Source organism: Loxodonta africana, chromosome 8, assembly GCF_030014295.1.
Source record: "Loxodonta africana isolate mLoxAfr1 chromosome 8, mLoxAfr1.hap2, whole genome shotgun sequence".
Lineage (NCBI taxonomy): Eukaryota > Metazoa > Chordata > Mammalia > Proboscidea > Elephantidae > Loxodonta > Loxodonta africana.
Window position 1 is genome coordinate 56,315,504 of NC_087349.1, and position 18,843 is coordinate 56,334,346.

Here is an 18,843-nt window from a genome sequence, read left to right on the forward strand (position 1 = left end):
TGCCTTTTATTTCTTTATCTAGCCTTATAGCTCTGGCTAGGACCTCCAGCACAATGTTGAATAAGAGTGGTGATAAAGGGCATCCATGTCTGGTTCCTGTTCTTAGTGGGAACGGTTTCAATCTCTCTCCATTTAGGGTGATTTTGGCTGTTGGCTTTGTATAAATGCTCGTTATTATGTTGAGGAATTTCCCTTCTATTCCTATTTTGCTGAGTGTTTTTATCATGAATGGGTGTTGGACTTGGTCAAATGCCTTTTTTCCATCAATTGATAAGATCATGTAGTTCTTGTCTTTTGTTTTATTTATGTGATGGATTACATTGATTGTTTTTCTAATGTTGAATCACACCTGCATACCTGGTATGAATCCCACTTGGTTGTGTGGTGCATTATTTTTTTGATATGTTGTTGAACTCTATTGGCTAGAATTTTGTTGAAGATTTTTGTGTCTATTTTCATAAGGGATATTGGTCTGTAGTTTTCTTTTTTGGTGGAGTCTTTACCTGGTTTCGGTATCAGGGATATACTGGCTTCATAGAATGAGTTTGGGAGTATTCCATCCAATCTATGCTCTGAAATACCTTTAGTAGTAGTGGTGTTGACTCTTCTTTGAAAGCTTGGCAGAGTTCTCCAGTGAAGCCATCAAGGCCAGGGCTTTTCTTTGTTGGGAGTTTTTTGATTACTTTTTCAATCTCTTGTTACAGGTTTATTTAGTTGTTCTGTCTGTTTGTGTTAGTTTAGGTAGGAAGTGTATTTCTAGAAATTTGTCCATCTCCTCTAGATTTTCAAATTGGTTAGAGTATAACTTTTCATACTATTCTGTTATGATTGTTTTAATTTCATTTGGGTCCATTGTGATATTGCCCATTTCATTTCTTATTTGGGTTATTTGCTTTCCCTCCTGTTTTTCTTTTGTCAGTCTGCCCAATCATTAATCGATTCTGTTACTCTTTTCAAAGAACCAGCTTTTGGTCTTGTTAACTCTTTCAGTTGTTTTTCTGTTTTCTATTTCATTTAATTCTGCTCTAAATTTTTATTATTTGCTTTCTTCTGGTGCTTGAGGGTTTCTTTTATTGCTTTCTATTTGTTCAAGTTGTAGGGATAATTCTTTGATTTTGGCCCTTTCTTCTTTTTGGATGTGTGCATTTACTGATATAAATTGACCTCTGAGCACTGCTTTCTCTGTGTCCTAAAGGTTCTGATATGAACCTTTTTCATTTTCATTGCATTCTATGAATTTCTTTATTCCATCTTTGATGTCTTCTATAACCCAGTCTTTTTTGAGCAGGGTATTGTTCAGTTTCCAAGTGTTTGATTTCTTTTCCCTGCTTTTCCTGTTATTGTCTTCTACTTTTATGGCCTTATGATCAGAGAAGGTGCTTTGTAATACTTCGATGTTTTGGATTCTGTTAAGGCTTGCTTTATGGCCTAATATGTGGCTTATTCTAGAGAATGTTCCATGGCTGCTCTTGGGTGGAGTGTTCTGCATATGCCTATGAAATCAAATTGGTTAATTGTGGCATTTAGCTCTTCCGTGTCTTTACTGAGCTTTTTTCTGGATGCTGTGTCCTTCACTGAAAGCGGTGTGTTGAAGTCTTCTAGTATTATTGTGGAGCTGTCTATCTCAGATTTCAATGTTGTTAGAGTTTGTTTTATGTATCTCGAAGCCCTGTCATTGGGTGCATAAATATTTCAAATGGTAATATCCTCCTGGTATATTGTCCCTTTAATCATTATATAGTGCCCTTCTTTATCCTTTGTGGTAGATTTAAGTTTGAAGTCTGTTTTGTCAGAAATTAGTATAGCCACTCTTACTTTTTGTTTGTTGTTTGCTTGATATATCTTTTTCCATCCTTTGAATTTTAGCCTGTTTGTGTCTTTAAGTCTAATGTGCATCTCTTGTAGGCAGCATATAGATGGATCGTGTTTTTTTATCCATTCTGCAACTTTCTGTCTCTTTATTGGTGCATTTAGTCCACTTACATTCAGCGTGATTATAGATAGGTATGAGTTTAGTGCTGTCATTTTGATGTCTTTTTTAGTGTGTTGTTGACAGTTTCATTTTTCCACTTACTTTTTTGTGCTGAGAAGTTTTTCTTTGTGAATTGCGTGTTCCTCTTTTTCATTGTGGCTGAATTTGTTTTTGCTGAGTCTTTACGTTTATCTTGTTTTTTATTTTGAAGTGTAGGACTGTTAGTCTTCTTTGTGGTTACCTTAATATTTACCCCATTTCTCTAAGTTTAAACCTGACTTGTATCTGCCTATTTCACCTTTATTTCCTCTTCATGTGGAAGATCTCTGCCTACTTTATTTAGTCCCTCTTTATTGATTATTGTCACCTTTTGCATAATGACATCACTGATTCCCTATTTTGAGCTTTTTTTTTTTAAATCTTGCTTTATTTTTATGATTTCCCTATCTGAGTTGATATCTCGTTGTTCTGTTCTGTGTTCTAGTATTGGGTTGATATTTGATGTTATTGATTTTCTATACAGAGAATTCTCTTTAGTATTTCTTGTAGTTTTGGTTTGGTTTTTGCAAATTCCCTAAGCTTCTGTTTATCTGTAAATATCTTAATTTTCCCTTTATAATTGAGAGAGAGTTTTGCTGGATATATGATTCTTGGCTGGCAATTTTTCTCCTTCAGGGCTCTATATGTCATCCCATTGCCTTCTTGCCTGCATGGTTTCTGCTGAGTAGTCTGAACTTACTCATTGATTCTCCTTTGTAGGTGACTCTTTGCTTATCCCTGGCTGCTCTTAAAATTTCCTCTTTAGCTTTGGTTTTGGCAAGTTTGATGATAATATGTCTTGGTGCCTTTCTTTTGGGATCCACCTTGTATGGGGTTTGATGAGCATCTTGGAGAGATTTCCTTTCATCTTTCACGGTATCAGGGAAGTTTTCTGCCAACAAATCTTCAACAATTCTCTCTGTATTTTCTGTTATCCCTCCTTGTTCTGGTATTCCAGTCACTTGCAAGTTATCTTCTTGATAGAGTCCCACATGATTCTTAGGGTTTCTCCATTTTTTTTTAATTCTTTTATCTGATTTTTCTTCAAATATATTGGTGCCATGTGATTTATCTTCAATGTCACAAATTCTGCATTCCAGTTCCTCAGTTCTGCTCCCTTGACTTTCTATTGAATTGTCTAATTCTGTAATTTTATTGCTAATCTTCTGAATTTCTGAATGCTGTCTCTCTATGGATTCTTGCAGTTCATTAAATTTTTCATTATGCTCTTAAATAATCTTTTTAATTTCTTCAACTGCTTTATCTGTATGTTCCTTGGTTTTTTCTGTTTGTTGCCTGATCTCATTCATGATGTTGATCCTGATATCTTGAAGAGTTCTGTATATTAATCTTTTATATACATCTGGTAATTCCAGATATAAATCTTCATCTAGGAGAGTATTTGATTCTCTGTTTTGGGAGCTTGTGGAAGCAATTATGGTCTGCTTCTTTATGTGATTTGATATCGACTGTTGCTCCGAGCCATCTATAAGTTATTGTATTAATTTATTTAATGTTTGCTCACTGTGTCCTAGTTTCTTTCTTTGTTTTGTTCTGATATAGCCAAATAGGCTACTAGAGTGAGCTAACTTGGCTTTTGGATCCTTTGAAGCACTAATGTCCTGTTACCAGATGGCTAGAGCTGTTACCAGGTACATGAGCCTGGGAGTCCATTCACTATTCTTGTACAGATTCAGCTCAGGTGTCCTGATAGTCACCAAGCGTGTGATGTAGGCTCTCACCTACTATCTTAGAGGAGCAGTGGTGATGGGTGTATGCACTGGTTTCTGGTAGTGGCAGGGGCTCACATTCTGAGTAAGGCAGGGGGCTGACAGCCTTCCCCCAAGTGTAAGTGAGGAAGGAGCATCTCTCTTCTTTAGAGCACTCTGGTGGGTAGGCTCTGCAGCTGTACCTTAGGCACTCAACGCTTATACCTGTAAGGTCTGATAGGCACCACTATCCTTTCATGGGTGGCTAGGTGGCATGGAAGGAGTCTCCAGTCCTCAGGCCCCTGCTGTGGGTAGGTTAAGGGCCTGTTTAATAGGCAGAGTGGTATCAGGCCTCCAAAACTTGTCTCTCCACCACACAGCTGAAACAGATACAGTCAGATCTCAAACAGATTTGCCCTTGCAATATAATAGCCATCTGGATCCATGTAGGGGTGAGAGACAAAATCTGTGGATTGCTTATGCCTGGACTGGAGCCACTTCTGTTCTGAGCTTCTAGATTAGGGGAATCTGCAGAGTATTTTTCCCCATTTGTTAATGTGTTCCTTCTCCCAGGCCAGGAGAAATTGCTCAGAGAGCACAGCAGGTTCTGTCTCAGGCCAAGGGAAATCAACTGTTAATGAAGCTGGCTGGGGCAGAGGCGGAGGGATCAGATAGATAGGAGAGAGTTCTTTCAAAAGAAGGAGCTATTAGATCCCTTTGTGGTAAATTAGAAAAAAAATCACTTATCTTGTGTCAAGAGTGCTGTTTTATCTCAGATTCCAGAGGTGTGTGTAGCCTGTGTGCACTGGCCGGGTCCTCGCCAAAATTGCCCCAAGGGGTTAGGGCTGCGTCCCGCGCTTGCCTTCTTTCGCTGAAGCAGCTGTGTCCTAAACTCCACAGCCAGTCCCACAGCCATCGCGCCAGGGGGTTGGGTGCTGGCACTTTAGTTGCCTTCTTTTGCTGAAGCAGCCACTTCCTAAACACCGCAGCAAGCCCCATTGTAGACATGCCACAGGGTCTGGGGTAAGCCACCCTGCTTGCCTTGTCAGGGAACTACCATCAGCCCCGCCACAGTCACACCAAAGAACAGCATTAAGGAATCGGAGGGAAGCACTACGTGGGCTTGGCAACTTGTCGCTGCTACTGCACTATCTCTCCCTCCCCTGTCACTCAGACCGATTCCTTAATTTTGCCTTTGATGCTCAGGGTTTCTAGCTTGTCATATATAATCAATTCACTTGTTTTTTTTTTTGGATCTTTGTTGTAAGAGAGATCAGAGGAAGCTACTGGCTAGTTTGCCATCTTGGCCCTGCCCCTCCCTGCTGTATTTCAAATCTCAATTTTTCTTCCTTTGATCATTCTTCATAACTCTTTGGATTTATGACTTTGCCAGAGGGTTAGCCTGGTTTTGGATTTCAGTTTCCATGGAAATATGTCTCACATCTCTGCCTCAAATCCACATATTGCTGTGGCAAAATTATCTCACTCACACTTCATCTACCCTGAAGTGGACACACCAGATCCCAGCCATAGGTGTGGTTTTCCACTTTTTAGGGTTGGAATAAGATGATACCAATGATCCAGTTATGTATCATTTCAACCCCTAGACCGATCAATTCACAGTATGTTTTAAATTAGGCACTAATTCTTGCTAATATTAATTTTGTAAAAAGCTCTAGAGAGGGGGGCCAAGATGGCTGACTAGGTAGACACTACCTCAGATCCCTCTTACAACAAAGACTTGGAAAAACAAGTGAATCGATCACATATATGACAATCTATGAACCCTGAACAACAAACACAGATTTAAAGAGTTGACCTGAGTGACAGAGACGGAGAACAACCAACTACGGGGAAGCAGAGACTGTTTTCTGGAGCCTGGAGCCAGCGTCCTAGGCAGGTAACCTCGGCGCCGGGCTTAGGACTGGGCGCAGGGGAGCTGAACACAACATCCTGTGATGGCGCAAACACGGGGCGCAGCCCTACCCCCCTGAACTGACCTCAGGAGGGGGCCCAGCCGGTCAGCACAGGCGGTGCAGCGACGCAGCTGGCAGGAGGAGAAGTTGCTGGGAGGCAGCGACTCGTTTTGGAGCTGGGAGTGCAGCGTCCCAGGTGGGGAACCTTGGCGCTGGGCTTTGGACTGGGTGCAGGGGAGCTGAGCAGGACATCCTGTGACAGCGCAAACACGGGGCGCAGCGCTAACCCCCCCGAACTGATCCCGGGAAGGGGCCCAGCCGGTCTGCGTGGCTGGCACGGTGACGCGGCTGGCATGAGGAGAAGTCCCCGGGAGGCAGTGACTGGTTTTGGAGCCGGGAGTGCAGCGTCACAACCCGGAAACCTTGACGCTGGGCTTTGGACTGGCAGCGGAGGATCTGACCACGGCTTCAGCGGGCCAGACCCTGGGGGACAATCTTCACACAGCCAGCACACATAGGCGACACGTGCCCTCGGGAATCTCAGATAAAATAGTCATCCCAAGCAAGATAAGCAACTTTGGCTATATTCCGGGGTGCTACTCTCTCCTGTTTTTCTGAACCCTCCGCTCCCCTTCCCAGGTGGCTTCATTAACATTGGAATTTCCTGAGCCAGAGGGAGAACAGCTCCGGCTCCGTGGCCTTGCTTTTCCCACCTTTTTTTTTTTTTTTTTTTTTGGTCTTTTCCTAACCCATTCTTCCGGCCTGAGAGAAGCAACCACAAAAAACCCAGGGACCAAAAATCCTTCCCTAATTGGACTAAAAACACAGAACCAGTTCCAGCCAAGCATATATGATCCAAATCTCGGGCTTTCATCCAAATTTTGGGCTTTCATCCAAATCTCGGGCTTTCATCCTTACAGGGAACAACGTGGCGGTTATACTGCAAAGGCAGTTCTGATAGGGATCTGACTGCATTTTTTTTAGCGGATTTACTGGAAAAACAAGTTTCCCAGGTCTGATATCTCTGCTTATTCAACAGAGCCCTAACTGACCCACAACAGGGAACTGAGGGCTAAAGCTCCCCCCAGACCACCTAGCCTCTTGCCTTAGGGGTCTAAGGAGGGTGACACCTACCAATCTGTAGAGGTACTTGCATTGGAGGCCTAAGGTACAGCTGCAGAGCCCTCCCACCAAGGTGCTATAGGAATAGAGACACACCTACCTCACTGATACTTGGGGGAAGCCTGTCAGCATCCTGCCCCCCCGGAGTGTGAACCCCAGCTGCTAATAGAATCTGGTGCACACAACTATCACCACTACTTCTCGAGGTGGATAGGTGTTAGGGTGCAGCACACACTTGATCACCCAAAATCAGATTCTACTCAAGAATAGTGAATAGACTCAGGCATATATATCTGGCAACAGCCCAAACCAGTTGGTAATAGGTCATAAGTAAGTCAAGGGCTACAACAAACAAGACAGCACAATCTAGTAGCCCATCCACGTATATTGAAAGAAAACAAAACAAGATAAGACTCAGTGAGCAATTATACAATAAATCACTACTATTTTTTTTATACCTTAGTGATGGCTCGGAGACAACAGTCAATATCAAACCACATAAAGAAGCAGACCATGACAGCTTCTACAACCCCCAAACAAAAGAATCGAAATCTTTCCCAAATGAAGATACAATCCTGGAATTATCAGATACAGAATATAAAAAACTGATTTACAGAATGCTTTTTTTTTTTTCAAGACAACAGGGATGACCTCAGGACCGAAATAAGGCAAACTGCAGAAAAAGCCAAGGAACACACTGATAAAACTGTTGAAGAACTCAAAAAGATTATTCAAGAACATAGTAGAAAAATTAATAAGTTGCAAGACACCATAGAGAGACAGCATTCAGAAATCCAAAAGATTAACAATAAAATTACAGAATTAGACAATGCAATAGGAAGTCAGAGGAGCAGACTCGAGCAATTAGAATGCAGACTGGGAAATTTGGAGGACCAGGGAATTAACACCAACATAAAAAAAAAAAAAACACCAACATAGCTGAAAAAAAATCAGATAAAAGAATTTAAAAAAATGAAGAAACCCTAAGAATCATGTGGGACTCTATCAAGAAGGATAACCTGCGTGTGATTGGAGTCCCAGAACAGGGAGGGAGGACAGAAAACACAGAGAAAATAGTTGAAGATCTCCTGACAGAAAACTTCCCTGACATCATGAAAGACGAAAGGATATCTATCCAAGATGCTCATCGAACCCCATTTAAGATTGATCCAAACAGAAAAACACCAAGACATATTATCATCAAACTTGCCAAAACCAAAGATAAACAGAAAATTTTAAAAGCAGCCAGGGAGAAAAGAAAGGTCTCCTTCAAGGGAGAATCAATAAGTTCAGACTACTCAGCAGAAACCATGCAGGCAAGAAGGCAGTGGGATGACATATACAGAGCACTGAAGGAGAAAAACTGCCAGCCAAGGATCATATATCCAGCAAAACTCTCTCTGAAATATGAAGGCAAAATTAAGATATTTACAGATAAACACAAGCTTAGAGAATTTGCAAAAACCAAACCAAGGCTACAAGAAATACTAAAGGAAATTGGTCAGAAAACCAATAATACCAGATACCAGCACAACACAAGGTCACAGAACAGAACATCCTGATATGAACTCAAATAGGGAAATCACAAAAACAAATTAAGATTAATTTTAAAAAGAAAAAATGCTCAAGACAGGGAATCATTGAAGTCAATATGTAAAAGATCACAATAATCAAAAAGAGGGACTAAATACAGGTGGCATAGAACTGCCATATGGAGAAGGATACAAGGCGATATAGGACAATACAAATTACGTTTTTACTTAGAAAAATAGGGGTAAATATTAAGGTAACCACAAAGAGGTATAACAACTCCATAACTCAAAATAAAAACCAAGAAAAACGTAACGACTTAGCAAACATAAAGTCAAATACTATGAAAATGAGGATCACACAATTTACAAAGAAAAACGTCGCAGCACAAAAAAGTAAGTGGAAAAATGAAATTGTCAACAACACACATAAAAAGGCATCAAAATGACAACACTAAACACTTATCTATAATTACGCTGAATGTAAATAGACTAAATGCACCCATAAAGAGACAGTCTCAGACTGGATAAAAAAACACGATCCGTCTATATGCTGCCTACAAGAGACACACCTTAGACTTAGAGACACAAACAAACTAAAACTCAAAGGATGAAAAAAATATATATCAAGCAAACAATAAGCAAAAAAGAAGAGGAGTAGCAATATTAATTTCTGACAAAATGGACTTTAAACTTAAATCCACCACAAAGGATAAAGAAGGACACTATATAATGATAAAAGGGACAATTGACCAGGAAGATATAACCATATTAAATATTTATGCACCCAATGACAGGGCTGCAAGATACATAAATCAAATTTTAACAGAACTGAAAAGTGAGATAGACACCTCCACAATTATAGTAGAAGACTTCAACACACCACTTTCGGAGAAGGACAGGACATCCAGTAAGAAGCTCAACAGAGACATGGAAGACCTAATTACAACAATCAACCAACTTGACTTCATTGACTTATACAGAACTCTCCACCCAACTGCTGCAAAGTATACTTTTTTTTCTAGCACACATGGAACATTCTCTAGAATAGACCACATATTAGGTCATAAAACAAACTTTTGCAGAATCCAAAACATTGAAATATTACAAAGCATCTTCTCAGACCACAAGGCCATAAAAGTGGAAATCAATAAAAGAAAAATTAGGGAAAAGAAATCAAATACTTGGAAACTGAACAATACCCTCCTGAAAAAAGACTGGGTTATAGAATACATTAAGGAGGGAATAAGGAAATTCATAGAATGCAACAAGAATGAAAATACTTCCTATCAAAACCTCTGGGACACAGCAAAACCAGTGCTCAGAGGTCAATTTATATCGATAAATGCACACATACAAAAAGAAGAGCCAAAATCAGAGAACTGTCCCTACAACTTGAACAAATAGAAAGTGAGCAACAAAAGAATCCATCAGGCACCAGAAGAAAACAAATAATAAAAATTAGAGCTGAACTAAATGAATTAGGGAACAGAAAAACAATTGAAAGAATTAACAAAGCCAAAAGCTGGTTCTTCGAAAAAATTAACAAAATTGATAAACCATTGGACAGACTGACTAAAGAAATACGGGAAAGGAAACAAATAACCCGAATAAGAAACGAGATGGGCCACATCACAAGAGACCCCACTGAAATTAAAAGAATCATATCAGATTATTACGAAAAATTGTACTCTAACAAATTTGCAAACCTAGAAGAAATGGATGAATTCCTGGAAAAACACTACCTACCTAACTAACACAATCAGAAGTAGAACAACTAAATAGACCCATAACAAAAAAAGAGATTGAAACGGTAATCAAAAAACTTCCAACAAAAAAAAGCCCTGGCCCAGATGGCTTTACTGCAGAGTTCTACCAAACTTTCAGAGAAGACTTAACACCACTACTACTAAAGGTATTTCAAAGCATAGAAAATGACAGAATACTATACCTAACTCATTCTATGAAGCCACCATCTCCCTGATACCAAAACCAGGTAAAGACATTACAAAAAAAGAAAATTACAGACCTATATCCCTCATGAACACAGATGCAAAAATCCTCAACAAAATTCTAGCCAATAGAATTCAACAACATATCAAAAAATTAATCCACCATGACCAAGTGGGATTTATTTATGCAAGACTGGTTTAGTATTAGAAAAAACATTAATGTAATCCACCATATAAATAAAACAAAAGACAAAAACCACATGATCTTATCAATTGATGTAGAAAAGGCATTTGACAAAGTCCAACACCCATTTATGATAAAAACTCTCACCAAAATAGGAATTGAAGGAAAATTCCTCAACATAATAAAGGGCATCTATACAAAGCCAACAGCCAACATCACTCTAAATGGAGAGAGCCTGAAAGCATTTCCCTTGAGAACAGGAACCAGACAAGGATGCCCTTTATCACCTCTCTTATTCAACATTGTGCTAGAGGTCCTAGCCAGAGCAATTAGGCTAGACAAAGAGATAAAGGGCATCCGGATTGGCAAGGAGGAAGTAAAATTATCTCTATTTGCAGATGACATGATCTTATACACAGAAAACCCTAAGGAATCTGCCAGAGAACTACTGAAACTAATAGAAGAGTTTGGCAGAGTCTCAGGTTATAAGATAAACACACAAAAATCACTTGGATTCCTCCACATCAACAAAAAGAACACCGAAGAGGAAATCACCAAATCAATACCATTCACAGTAGCCCCCAAGAAGATAAAATACTTAGGAATAAATCTTGCCAAGGATGTAAAAGACCTGTATAAGGAAAACAACAAAGTACTACTACAAGAAATTAAAAACGACATACTTAAGTGGAAAAACATACCTTGCTCATGGATAGAAAGACTTAACATAGTAAAAATGTCTATTCTACCAAAAGCTATCTATACATACAATGCACTTCCGACCCAAATTCCAATGGCATTTTTTAAGGTGATAGAGAAACAAATCACCATCTTCATATGGAAGGGAAAGAAGCCTCGGATAAACAAAGCATTACTGAAAAAGAAGAAGAAAGTGGGAGGCCTCAGTCCACCTGATTTCAGAACCTATTATATAGCCACAGTAGTCAAAACAGCCTGGTACTGGTACAACAACAGACACATAGGCCAATGGAACAGAATTGAGAACCCAGATATAAATCCATCCACATATGAGCAGCTGATATTTGACAAAGGCCCAGTATCAGCTAATTGGGGAACAGATAGCCTTTTTAACAAATGGTGCTGGCATAACTGGATATCCATTTGCAAAAAAATGAAACAGGACCCATACCTCACACCATGCACAAAAACTAACTCCAAGTGGATCAAAGACCTAAACATAAAGACTAAAACGATAAAGATCATGGAGGAAAAAATAGGGACAACCTTAGGAGCCCTAATACAAGGCATAAACAGAATACAAAACATTACCAAAAATGACAAAGCGAAACCAGATAACTGGGAGCTCCTAAAAATCCTTTATGCTCATCTAAAGACTTCACCAAAAGAGTAAAAAGACCACCTACAGACTGGGAAAGAATTTTCAGCTATGACATCTCCGACCAGCGCCTGATTTCTAAAATCTATATGATTCTGTCAAAACTCAACCACAGAAAGACAAGCAACCCAATCAAGAAGTGGGCAAAGGATATGAACACGCACTTCACTAAAGAAGATATTCAGGCAGCTAACAGATACATGAGAAAATGCTCTCGATCATTAGCCATTAGAGAAATGCAAATTAAAACTACGATGAGATTCCATCTCTCTCCAACAAGGCTGGCATTAATCCAAAAAACACAAAATAATAAATGCTGGAGAGGCTGCAGAGAGATTGGAACTCTTATACACTGCTGGTGGGAATGTAAAATGGTACAACCACTTTGGAAATCTACCTGGCGTTATCTTAAACAGTTAGAAATAGAACTACCATACAACCCAGAAATCCCACTCCTCGGAATATACCCTAGAGAAATAAGAGACTTCACACAAACAGACATATGCACACCCATGTTTATTGCAGCTCTGTTTACAATAGCAAAAAGCTGGAAGCAACCAAGGTGTCCATCAACGGATGAATGGATAAATAAATTGTGGTATATTCACACAATGGAATACTACTCATTGATAAAGAACAGTGACGAATCTGTGAAACATTTCATAACATGAGGAACCTGGAAGGCATTATGCTGTGCGAAATTAGTCAGAGGCAAAAGGACAAATATTATATAAGACCACTATTATAAGATCTTGAGAAATAGTATAAACTGAGAAGAACACATACTTTTGTGGTTATGAGGGGGGGAGAGAGGGAGGGTGGGAGACGGTTTTTTACTGATTAGTTAGTAGATAAGAACTACTTTAGGTGAAGGGAAGGACAATACTCAATACATGGAAGGTCAGCTCAACTGGACTGGACCAAAAGCAGAGAAGTTTCTGGGATAAACTGAGTGCTTCAAAGGTCAGCGGAGCAAGGGTGGGGGTTTGGGGACCATGGTTTAAGGGGACTTCTAAGTCAATTGGCAAAATAATTCTATTATGAAAACATTCTGCATCCCACTTTGAAATGTGGCATCTGGGGTCTTAAATGCAAACAAGCGGCCATCTAAGATGCATCAATTGGTCTCAACCCACCTGGATCAAAGGAGAACGAAGAACACCAAGGTCACACGATAACTAAGAGCCCAAGAGACAGAAAGGGCCACATGAACCAGAGATCTACATCATCCTGAGACCGGAAGACCTAGTTGGTGCCCGGCCACAACCGATGACTGCCCTGACAGGGAGCACGACAGAGAACCCCTGAGGGAGCAGGAGATCAGTGGGATGCAGATCCCAATTCTCACAAAAAGACCATACTTAATGGTCTGACTGAGACTAGAGGAATCCCGGCGGTCATGGTCCCCAAACCTTCTGTTGGCCCAGGACAGGAACCATTCCCGAAGACAACTCAGCAGACATGAAAGGGACTGGACAGTGGGTAGGAGAGAGATGCTGATGAAGAGCGAGCTATTTGTATCAGGTGGACACTTGAGACTGTGTTGGCATCTCCTGTCTGGAGGGGGGATGGGAGGATAGAGAGAGTCGGAAGCTGGCAAAATTGTCAAGAAAGGAGAGACTGGAACGGCTGAATCATTAGGGGGAGAGCAAGTGGGAGTAAGGTGTATATAAACTTATATGTGACAGTCTGACTTGATTTGTAAACGTTCACTTGAAGCTCAATAAAAGTTAATAAAAAAAAAAAAAAGCTCTAGAATTTTTACCTGCCAGTGTCCAGTGTGCATCTCATAGAGTCAGAAAAATGCTTGGACAACCAGGTTTTAAGAAGGACAGGAACAAGGACCTCTCTGGGTATCTTACTCAGAGAAGTCAAAGGAAATGTCTTGATGCTTTGTCATCAGAATGACTCAAATCCAACTTCTTTTGATCTGTGTTACTCTGTATAATACTCACTATCTCAGGAGTCAGATTGGCCTAGCTTAAATCCCAAGTCAATTTTTTGGCCCGTGGGGGACAATGGCTAGGGGCATGGGAAGTGCAGTTTATGTGACTTACAATTCTGTCATAACCCATGCAACGGAAGTGGGGAAATTCCAAAAAGAAATGAGGAGAGCTGTTAGCAAAAGCAAGAATAAAAGGTGACAGAGGGGCAAAATCAAAAGATAACCCATACAATTTGTATGCTTCTTATGGATAAGTCTGTCCATGTTCCTAGTATTTCTCATTTTCAATAATCTACAACTGATGTGTGTGCATATATGCTTAAAAGCCACCGTGAATCCTACATCAGGAGACTGAACATATTCCATTTACCAAATAAGCAATTATCCCAGCATCCTACTACAGCCCAATCTTGTGACCTCAGGATGGTGCCTTACTATTCCATCTCAAATATGTTCTTTAATTATTTAAAATTATACATAACACAGGAATCCAGAAAAATGGATTCCACAAATGACACACAAAAATCTCTATCTGGAGTATGGCCTCAAGGTATATATCAGGCCTTTTCTCTGGTTACAAATACTCAACAACAGGTACCTACCAAGGACATTATAGTGTTTGTACGAAAGCAGACATTTCATGATTTGCTAATATTTGTGCCAAACAGAAAGTTAATTTAAAAAAATACAGTGGGAATTTTTTTTCTAAACCTCTCATTTTGTGCCCAGCTGGGACAGATATTGGAGCCTACCTGGGAAAATTGTGGACTAGGTGTGGTTTTTCTTCAGCATCCTCCCATCTCCCCACCAAACCCTCTTCTAAGCTTTCCTCTATCCCCAGACCCTTGCAGTTAAAACCTGTTCTTAGTAAAGGGTCTGCTGTCAGTCATTTGCCACTCAGTTTAAATTTAGTTTGGAAACTTTTAAGCCTTAAATCAAATTGAAATGAAATACTTTGTTCCCTGCTGGAAGAAACTTAAAGCATCAACCAAAAAAGCTTTTGGGGCACAGAACTTTCTCAGGACCCCTGAAACTACATCCATTAGCAGTTAGTCATCTCATATATTTAAATGCTCATCTTTAAAATAATAACGTTTTTTAAAAAAGCCATTTCTTCAGTTTTCAAGCCTTCAGGAATTTTCTCAAACTGCTTCTTTTATCTACTAACAGCGAGAGTAAATTTATTTGAGAGTAGCAATCAGAAAAAAAGTGAAGTTTTATATTTGGTCAAAAGTCACGATAAAATGGGAGAAGACCAACAAGTGACAGTAACTTTACACTTTTTACAAATCACTCTGTTACAACTCTAAACTGCCTACACATGCAAAGATTATAGGCCTAGCATTTTTCAAGTCTCAAAAGAAATTCCTCTCCTACAATTTAAATTAGTATTCTGAAACTAATCCTAAATCATTTTTAGGAGATCTAATTCTAAAGGAAAACTCTAGAAGATAAGGACAGATAGAATTTCCTAAACTTTATTCTGTAGATTTTCTCTTCAATAACGTATTATTTCACTACACAAGTAATATATGCCCACTGTATAAAAATTAGATATAAGAAAAATCATCTCTAATTCCACCATCCAGAAATAACTACTGCTGACAGTTTGGTATATAGCCTTTCTGATTTTTCCCACACATAATATATTTATATTATAAATTAGATCACAGTAAGTACGTATATTATTTTTAATCTGCTTCTTTCACTAAATAATATATCGTACACATCTTCTTCTGTCAACAAACATAAATCTAAGACATATTAAGCCCCTCTGGGTACTCTCATGTGTGAACATTATGCATTAGTTGCATTAGTATTTATTTAACCAATTCTTTATCATTGGATATTTTAGTTGCTTCCAATTTCATATATGATAAGCCTCTGAAGGAGCCCTGGTGGTGCCAGTGGTTAAGCGTTTGGCTGCTAGGCAAAATGCTGCCAATTCAGATCCACCAGCCACTCCTTGGAAACCCTATGGGGCAGTTCTGCTCTGTCCCATAGGGTCACTATGAGTCAGAATGGACTCACAGGGCAACAGGTTAAGCTTGTGAATATTCCTGAATAGAAAATATTCCATTCACTAACTGTGCTTGAATACCAGAATGCTTTGCCTATCTCAAAGTCACCTACCAAGTAAACTTAGTTATCTGAAAATATATTTAAAACAGAATAAGCCAAATATTTTCTAAACATGTGTTCTTTGATCATAAAATAAATCCTCAGTTCTTTACTCAGTTACCACATTGTAATGGGTTTATTTGAATATTGCGTGCAGTCAGCATGCATTACACTGATGCCTATGTAAATCATATTTGGTAATTAAACTGAAATATTAATTTTTTATTAATTTTAATTAGGACATAATTAATTATGTTTATAGTTTTAAAAGAACAAAGTATGGGCACATCTTCAAGTTTAAAGCCTAGGCTTATTATTGATGCAAAATCAAGTGAAGGTGAAGAAGTTTGCACAACAACTGAAACAGTAAAGAAAAAGAAAAAAGATTAGAAGAAGGTATGCCACAAGTTTCACAATTAAGTGTCCATTGCAATTTGCTATGTCAGAGCAAGAGTAAGGAGTTATTGTGTAAGGAGAATAAATATAACAAACTATACAATACCACGAGACATTTTTGTTCCCTCTCACCCATAAAAATAAAATCAATGAAATTCGTTACTGGAATTAATTAAATGTCGAACAATTTTTAAAATGATTTTAAACAGAATCTTATGACTTTGGCAAAATACAAAATGCTTTAACTCCTACAAAGTAAGAAATCATCTTTAGATACAATAATAAATAAATTACTATTTTTTGTCATTTTTATAAATATATTACCAACTTTTGCCAATTCAACTTCTTACAGGTGTACAACTTATTGACAGTAATTACATTAATCAGGTGTGCAACCCTACCCTTAATCAATGAGATTTTTTCATCACCATAAACCAAAACTCAGTACTCCATAAAAAGAGTAGTTGCTAAAGCCGTTTATGTATAATCAAATACCTTATGGGATTTGGTTCCTTGGTTTGGAGGATTAGGGTCATGGGTTCTTAAGACATCCCAGTCAACAACACGTTTACTGCTTCTGTTCTACCTCCCAGTTTGCTGCATAGTGCCTAGGGTCTTAAAAGCTTGCAAGTAGCCATCCAAGGCACAATAATTGTTCTCTCTTCAGCTGGGACAACAGAGGAAGAACGAGAGTAAGGAATAGGAGAAAATGGAATGTGTGGCTAATTGCCTCCACAAATAACTGCCCTTTGCCAGAGTCCAGAAGGACTAGATGATGCCCAGCTACCATTACTGATATTTTGATCAAAATTCTGTAGAAAAGTCTGATCAAAAGGGAGAAAATGAAGAACAAATTTTAAAAATCTCATGGAATCCAGAATTTCTGGAGCCACAGACGCAGGATGAATCCCTTAAACTATATCCCCAAAATAATCTTTAAACATTAAACCAAAAATATCCCCTGAAATCTTCCTAAAACCAAACAATAAAACTTCTGCCTTGAGCATTATACTTTTTTAAGATCGATCTATATGTAACACAAACTGACAACAGCAACTTGAAAGAATACATAGGAAACTTAGAGGGCAGTTAATGGAGGAGAAACAACTCAGAAAAGGAGGGAAGAATGGTTTCACAACTCAAAGAATATAATCAATGTCACTGAACTGCACATGTACAAACTTGAATTGTATGTTTCTGCTGTGTATATTCTTAAGAAAATATAATAAATTATTTTAAAAAAGAAATTATTATTTTAGCCATAGAAATTTTGTAAGAAAATTATAAGGCTATAAATAATATTTTAGAAAAGTAAAATATCTTCAATTAAATCACTAGATAATTGTTAGAAGATTAAATGATTCACATTTTGAAAAATCATGAATACTTTTCTTTAGATGAGTCATACAATATAAGATACACTGTCTGGTTAATATTTTAGGGACATTTTTATCTCAAAGGACTTAACATTTACAAAGGAAAAAAGTTGTCGATTTCACAGCCTAAAAAAATCAAACCTGTGGCATAGCTAATTTTTTTTTTTTTTAGATCTGTCAAAGAAAAATTATAGCTAAATATGCAAATGTTAGTTTCTGTTATGATAGATGATGCTCTAACTCTGTTAGGGTCAAATCCAGATTTATTAGAATTTTAAGAGATTGATGTTTTATATGTTGCTTTATTCCACTGTATGGTGTATACTGAAAATAATTGTGCTCATTTTTCTAAAGTAGATTCTATAAAAAATGTTCTGATACAGTTGTTAAAATCATTCAGTATGTGCGTGTGATGTGTATGTGTTCAAATTTTATGAATCACTGCCAGTGTATACAACTACGAAAAGATATGCACATATTGAATTTAATAATCTTGTATTCTTTGCCTGTGCTCATTGGTTGACTTCTGAGGGAACTTTACAAAAATTTACTCATCTATTAACTCCAAGTCAAGATTTCTTAAAACAAAAGAAATGCTTATCATATATTCGATAATGGAAGATGAAAAATTACAGTGTAATTTAATTTTCTCATGGATATCACACTGCATATGAATAAACTAAATTTGAAGTTCCAAGGAAAGGAAAAGTTCTTAACTTATAGAGCAACACAAACTCATGTCAAAATAGAAACTTCCCATAATATAAATCAAAAACAATGATTTTGCACACTTTTCTAACATGAATCAGCATACAGAAAATTTTCATTGTAATCTACAGCATTATTTTAATTGGTCGACAAAATAACAAGAAAAAACTACAGAATGCTTTGTTAATATTGACAAATTTAGGCTTCTTTTTTAAAATTATGCAATGCTCTTTAAAGTTAATAATTCTGAGTTGACACCAAAGTTAATTTATTTAAGTTGGAAAGACATCCTTCCACAGTAATATGCTTTTGCTTCAAAATCAAATCAATTCTAAAAAAGATGAATCAGTACTGTCAATTTGAAGGTGAATACTAAAGGAAAATTATTTTTGGTACTTAAGTTATTTGAAAATTTTAAAATATATTTGAAACAACTTGGGTAGAAAAATTACATTTTCAGTTGTAAATTTTATGAAATCTAAACACAGACCATGTATTTCCAATGAAAATATATGGT